This window comes from Triticum aestivum, chromosome 5B (genome assembly GCF_018294505.1).
Source record: "Triticum aestivum cultivar Chinese Spring chromosome 5B, IWGSC CS RefSeq v2.1, whole genome shotgun sequence".
In the NCBI taxonomy this organism is placed as follows: Eukaryota; Viridiplantae; Streptophyta; class Magnoliopsida; order Poales; family Poaceae; genus Triticum; species Triticum aestivum.
Genome location: NC_057807.1, coordinates 342,999,085 through 343,005,254, shown reverse-complemented (window position 1 = coordinate 343,005,254; position 6,170 = coordinate 342,999,085).

Genomic DNA, 6,170 nt, shown 5'->3' with positions numbered 1-6,170 from the left:
ATCTGATAGAGATAATATGATAAGATAAATATATTCTTGGTATTTTATAATATAGATGCAAAAAGTAAAGATGCAAATAAAAGTAGATTGAAAGCAAATATGATAAAAGATAGACCGGGGGGCATAGGTTTCACTAGAGGCTTCTCTCAAGATAGCATAAGTATTACGGTGGGTGAACAAATTACTGTCGAGCAATTGATAGAAAAGCGAATAATTATGAGATTATCTAGGCATGATCATGTATATAGGCATCACGTCCGCAACAAGTAGACCGACTCCTGCCTGCATCTACTACTATTACTCCACACATCGACCGACTCCTGCCTGCATCTAGAGTATTAAGTTCATAAAGAACATAATAACGCATTAAGCAAGATGACATGATGTAGAGGGATAAACTCATGCAATATGATATAAACCCCATCTTTTTATCCTCGATGGCAACAATACAATACGTGTCTTGCAACCCTTTCTGTCACTGGGTAAGGACACCGCAAGATTGAACCCAAAGCTAAGCACTTCTCCCATGGCAAGAAAGATCAATCTAGTAGGCCAAACCAAACTGATAATTTGAAGAGACTTGCAAAGATAACTCAATCATACATAAAAGAATTCAGAGAAGATTCAAATATTATTCATAGATAAACTTGATCATAAACCCACAATTCATCGGATCTCGACAAACACACTGCAAAAAGAGTTTACATCGAATAGATCTCCACAAGAGAGGGGGAGAACATTGTATTGAGATCCAAAAAGAGAGAAGAAGCCATCTAGCTAATAACTATGGACCCGAAGGTTTGTGGTAAACCATTCACAACTCATCGGAGGGGCTATGGTGTTGATGTAGAAGCCCTCTGTGGTCGATTCCCCCTCCAGCGGAGCGCCGAGCCGCCGATGAAGGCTCCAAGATGAGATCTCGCGGATACAGAAGGTTACGACGGTGGGAATTGTGTTTCGGTGGCTCCCTGGATATTTTTAGGGTACGTAGGCTTATATAGGAGGAAGAAGTACGTCGGTGGCTGCCCGAGGGGCCCGCGAGATAGGGGGCGCGCCCAGAGGGGGTGGGCGCGCCCTCCTGTCTCGTGGCCGCCTCGGCTGCTTCTTGACTTGCACTCCAAGTCCTCTGGATCACGTTCGTTCCAAAAATCACGCTCCCAAAGGTTTCATTCCGTTTGGACTCTGTTAGATATTCCTTTTCTTCGAAATACTGAAATAGGCAAAAAAACAGCAATACGGGTTGGGCCTCCGGTTAGTAGGTTAGTCCCAAAAATAATATAAATATGTAAAATAAAGCCCATAAACATTCAAAAGGGGTAATATAATAGCATGAAACAATCAAAAATTATAGATACGTTGGAGACGTATCAGCGCTCGGACCCTACTTTCGTCGAAGGGCTGGCCCTCTCCCATTTGCAGACCATCGCCTGTCTCGCGCCTGGTGCAGCAGGACCGAGCTCGTCTCGTGCCCGGTTGTTGGACCGAGCTCGTCTCGCGCCCGGCAGCAGGACTGTGCTTGACTCACGCCCGGCTGTTGGACCATGCTCGGTTCGCACCCGGCTGCAGGACCGTGCTCGTCTTGCACCCGGTGCAGCAGAACGGGTCGATGGTGGCCAATTTTGGCCGGCCTTTTGGGTCTCGGTGCTGGGGGCCGTCCAGGGGTGCGAAGGGCAGGGCCTTTCCGCTCGTCTCTTTGGTTGGGGTAGCGGCGGGTCTTGGGTGTGGAGATGTCAAGGTCTTGGATGCCGGGGTGGCGGCCCTGATGGTGGTAGCGCGACGCTCTTGGGCAGATCCCGTGGCTTGGTGCTGCCAGGTGGCCATGACCGTATGGGCGGCGTGGTAGCCAGGGTGTGGCATTCGATGGCGGTGAGTGTTAGCCGGGGTGAAAACATGTTTTGTCTTCGGACAGACCGGCGACGGCGAAGCTTGTTCCCTTCTTGAAGGCGTCGTCGCGGCTTTCATTGCCAGTCGTGTTGCTCCAGGAAAAACTCTAATCCTCAAATCGGGTGGCGGCGGCGAAACTCGTTCCCTTCTTGAAGGCGTCGTCACGGCTCTCATTGCCAGTCGTGTTGCTCCAGGGAAAACTCTGATCCTCAAATCGGGCGGCGGCGGCAAAGGTCGTTCCCTTCTTGAAGGCATCGTCGCGGCTCTCATTGTCAGTCTTGTTGCTTCAGGGAAAACTCTGATCCTCAAATTGGGCGGCGGCGTCGCTCCGGCATCGTAACCTTCCTGATGGCGCCGTCTTAGAGTACATGGTTCGTCGTATGCGGCTTCATCTCTTTGTGGTGGCATGTTCACGGGGGAGTCACCAATTACTTGTGTAGTGATAGGGGTGGTGTTGCTGCGTTCAGCGCCTATGTATCCTGCCTTGGGTGTGTGCGTGTGTTGTGGTGGCGTACGTTTGTACCGGTTTACTGTGGATCGTTGCTTTATATATAACGCGGGGCGAAAGCCTTTTTCGGTATAAAAATAAAATCCCCTCAGAATAAAAAATAAAAAATAAAGTATGTACTTCTCTCTTTTTGATTTGTTTTTACGAGCGACTTAATTATGGACGGTGAACAAATATTAATATTTCGACGTGGCATTCACGGACGGTACGTGTCAACCACCAATGACTGTTCGTTGAGTGGAGCAGCTGTGTTTGTGCCCACCTGAGCTGGGCGTTGCCGTGGCAGGGAGCAACAAGGTCCTGAACCAGCAAGTCTTCTCCCCCATCGAGCCCCGCGCGGGCCGGTCACAGCACAGGCACGGACATCCAGCCGGCGAGGCGCCGGGGCCTGCCTGCGCTCCGAGAACGCGCACTCACACATGCATACAGCAGGCATGGGCTGCCGCACGACCCCCACCCCACCACCCATGGCCATGGCAGCCAGAAGCGACGGCTATAAATGCGTGTACTGGTTGTGGATGGGTGCATATTCATCAGACGCCGAACGATCAACCACCGCTAGCTCTAGTACGTACACTATTTGGAACGAAGGGGATGGAGAGGAAAGACAAGGTCATATGATATCAGATCTGATGCATACCTTGTGTGCAACGATTCTCTATTTTCTTATTTGGTTTGTCTCAATCAGTGCGCATGGTCTCATCATTATAGCATCATGCATGTTTCTATCGCATGGACGTCTTTGATACATTTCAGACAACAACCAGCAGCGTCGTACTCCCTCCGTTTAGGTGTATAAGTCATCTTAGATTGTGCATCGCGACCAAGGCGAAGAAAAAAACAAAAAAACTTAATTTTTTAGTTAATAGCATTGCATGCAATGAATTAATCACTGCATGTCATGTTTGAAAGTTTTAAGCCATTAAAAACATGCACGGCCGACATCTCTTATTGGTTGATATGTGACGAAACAAGAAACGGGGAGAGAGATAATGTACCTTGCCTAAGTGTTTGAGGATTATTTGGTTTTCGAAAGATGACTTACACACCTAGACAAAAGGGAGTATGTATTTACATTTTTCAAAACGGAGGTTAAAGTTTTGACTCGTCTCATTAATTGAAAAGAGAGTTTATGAATAAGTATACTACTCTTGCGGCATCAAAGATCTAAGATGATTTGCACCTGCCAAACCCAAAAGAGCGGCCTCGGACGGTAACACGTGTGCTCGGCATCAACGAGACATTCCTAAAAATGTGAGCACTCGTCTCACACCAAAGCTCCCAAGATACAAGCATAACAAGCGAGGCCAAGCCTTTTCTGGTGCCGCCGCGGGCGTTGATCGTGGAGATCCACCACTCCTTGACCGAGATGAAATTATTCCATCCGTCGAAGTCCACATGCTATAGCCCAAGCCATCTTCCAGTTCGCTCCAGATGCTCCTTGAGTATCTATATCAATGGCGTTTCTATGTGTTAGCTACGGGGTCAGCTGACCCCAGAACTTTTAAGGAAAACACCCTAAAAATGTTGTACACACACTGTACATTGTGAAGAAAAAAATTCAAAAAATTAGCAATGACCCCACAGATTTTTGAGGCTGACTTCACCACTGATCTACAGTTGAATAAAATATGTGTCGTTGTCTCTGACTCCCTCTTTGCCCAATTGGCAAAGTCCATAATTTGGCCAGTCCCTCAGCTTAAGCGATTCGCCTTCTACACTCGGTCTTGAATGATGAGCCATGCAAAAAATTATGCTTTGGAGGGGACCGAAAATTTTGACACCGACGACTTCAAAGGGGAGTCACATTGGTAATGAAGTTGGGCTAGGTAGACCGAAGATGTAGAGTACTCGACAGAGTATTGTTCCAAATGATGGCATCCACAATATTCTCGTTGAGGTTGATGTCAGAAAGCTTTGTCCAAAGATCCTTGAACCAATGATGGGCTTCCATCGTACCACCAGACAAGGCCCGTGACCGACGACGTGCCGCTTGCCACCCGATGTTGTAAGGTTCCTTTCTCAAGTGAGCTGCCCACTGAGGTGAAACAGGCCCCTCCGCCATCGGCGGAGGCTGCCGCGACAACGATAGGAAGGAGGTAGAGGCTTATGAGGCTAAGTGTTGTCGCTGGTTGTGTCGCCTTGGGAAGGAGCCACGCACACGCTTTCCGTAGAACATCTCTAGTTGTTACTACCTTGATCCGGGTTTATTAGGCCCCCTCATATTTTGTGTCAAATTTTTACCATAGAATTGACCAACAAAATATTAGTTGTATGTCTGGTTGGATTCATATTTGAAAGAAGTTTTAGTGATGCTATTTCTTTGGTATATAGCTAAGTTTTTATAGTTAAATCAAAGATTAAAATTTGACCCAAAATACAAGGGAACTAATAAATCAGGACAAAGGTAGTTATTGTATCAAAATCTCTAGTTTACTAGTTAACTTAGTTTAAAGAAAACTATGATTATTTGGACTTGTCTTCCCTAGTTGATCTGAAGATGGAAGCATTGAGCATTTTCAGGTTGATGACAAGTTTCAAGATTTCCAAGTTTAACAGAAGGGCCAATAGGGTGGCGCATGAAATTGCTAAATTCAGTTTTGTTAATAGGTCTGATGGTGTGAGTCTTAATAGTGTTCCGCCCTGTGTGGCTGAAGTTGTAATAGACGATTGTATGAACATTTTTAATTAATTAATATATGGGAGGGGTTTTCAAAAAAAACTATGATTACTTAAACAGTGTACACAAAGGAAGAACACTCTGGGTGCGGGGGAGCATAATGATTGACTGAATCTCAAGACTTGTAAAAGCCGTCTTAATTAACGTAGGTCATGCCTAGTGGATTGGATCTATTGCCAGTCGCCACGTCGACCCACACCCATGTGCATGCATGCACGAAGTGCACCTACTCCTGATGAAAGCCGATGCATATGCAATGGCTGCTCTCATTCAAGAATAATCACGATATATGCACTTACAATTAATGAATTATAATGGACTATACATTATTGTCCCTTTAAGACCACTCCCAAAGTTTTTGTGGTGCCACGTAAATATTGAGATGATGTTGCACTATAATTAAAGAAGAGTGAGGTGATAATATATAGTATCATACCCCATAACGAAAAAATTTAAGCACAAAAAGATCTTGTACACACTTCATATTGAGATTCAACAAAAACAAGTAAATAATTGAGATGGCAAAATTATACTAGGCCACTATACTATGAAATGCAAATGTGATAATTAAAGGGGTATCATGCACTATAATACTAGCGACTATTAGAGACCTAATAAGAGATTGCATAATTCAAAAGACAATATGTATAGTCCAATAGGTTGTATCTTATACATATGCCAAATGTTTAAGAAATGGCATCAGCACCCGAAAAGTGTTCTTCTAATCCCGTACTCAAATGGCATCTCCAAAGCGGACCTAGGGTTTCCGCTAGTACACAAACAAGAAGGAGGTGGATCATGCCAAGGCAACGCTTTCAAGAAGGATGTGGATGATGTGCATGTCGTAGGGTGCAATGTGCTTTCACGTGTGAAACGAATCATGCAAGAGCTGCCAGAAGAGCCCCCTTCTGCTCCTGCCTACGAAATCCACGAACATGGCCAACCATGCATTGCACAACAACTCATCCTTCATGGTCGAGTACCCTGCCATCCTTCATACTCTAAAAGAATGACATGACGTTCGAAAATAAGCTCACTAGCATTTCATCCGAACACCTGCTGGGCGTGGTGTCTGGCATGGACATCGTCGGCAGGGGG